This window comes from Camelina sativa, chromosome 3 (genome assembly GCF_000633955.1).
Source record: "Camelina sativa cultivar DH55 chromosome 3, Cs, whole genome shotgun sequence".
Lineage (NCBI taxonomy): Eukaryota > Viridiplantae > Streptophyta > Magnoliopsida > Brassicales > Brassicaceae > Camelina > Camelina sativa.
In genome coordinates this window covers 23,301,255-23,302,407 of record NC_025687.1, presented here as the reverse complement: position 1 = coordinate 23,302,407, position 1,153 = coordinate 23,301,255, and the positions used below count along the sequence as shown (strand labels likewise).

The 1,153-nt window shown below is 40.3% G+C and overlaps 1 pseudogene; it reads right to left on the bottom strand.

Annotated features, from left to right (window-relative positions):
- On the bottom strand, positions 260-835 carry LOC104779232 (annotated as a pseudogene).

Genomic DNA, 1,153 nt, shown 5'->3' with positions numbered 1-1,153 from the left:
GTCACGAAAAAAATGAAATATCGTAACATCAAAAGTAATCGGATCAAGTTGAATCGAGATTAAAGAAAATTGTCCAGTTTGGTTTCTGGTTCCGGACCTTCCGGTTTGGGTTTTCAAAAACATTTAATTTTTGTCATCAAAACAATAGGTTAAACTTTAAAAGGAGTACAAGAAGAAAATAGACATTACAATAAAGAATTTTAGAAAGAAAACAAAATTAAAAATATATTTTTGCCCCTCGATCTATCACAATTTCTCATTAATTAGTAAGACGCTTCATCCTCTAAGCCGATGTTTCTCCACCATGACCAAGCACCTATCCAATATCTTTCCCCTTCTCACCAGCACCACAATTTTCATCCTTAGATCTAATACAATTCCTCTTCTCACCGATACCATAATTCCCATCCTTAGATGAAACCGGAACTTCAAAACTTGCCATTTCTTTAAGAACAACACGAAGATTAGAGGCTTCACGTAAAGCAAAACTCACCATCTTACGTTCAATCAATCCTTCCACAAACTTGTATAACCCACTTTTCACTTCGTCTTTCCTACAAAAATCAAGAATTGCCTCTTCATGTAAAATATTGATGGCTACATCGAATGCAGAAACTGGCCAGTACTTGTCTCGGAGACGAACACCAGTATCACTCTCTTTCTCCTGGAGTGCACGAACCCTTTTTAGCTCAGACCTATACTCGGCAAACTGAGCGTTGAAGGCTCTTATCATAGCCGATTCAGCAACCGTCCTCCCTTTTGCTGCCGCTCGCCTCTTTAGCTTCTCGCTACGTTGCACCTCCATAACGGCTTCACTACCGGCTTTGGTTTTCATCCATTCGCAAACTCCGTAGATGTGAAGGAGATTCATCTCGTGACTTGGAGGACAAATCCCTAATGAGTTTGCCTTGGCTAACACGCTATCACGTACGTCTTTGTAAGGAATTGTGGTTAGGACTTGGACATGTTTAACCATTCGGTCAGCTGCTAAATAGACAGTGCTGAGCAAATCTGATAGAGTAAAGCTGTCGACTTGTACCTGGTTCTCACGTAGTGGCTCTAAGCATTCTAGGAGCTTCTGGAACTTCTCGTCTTTGGTTTCAAACATAGCTTTGAATTTGGCATCTAACTTGCTTTCTTGACGATGTCCAGA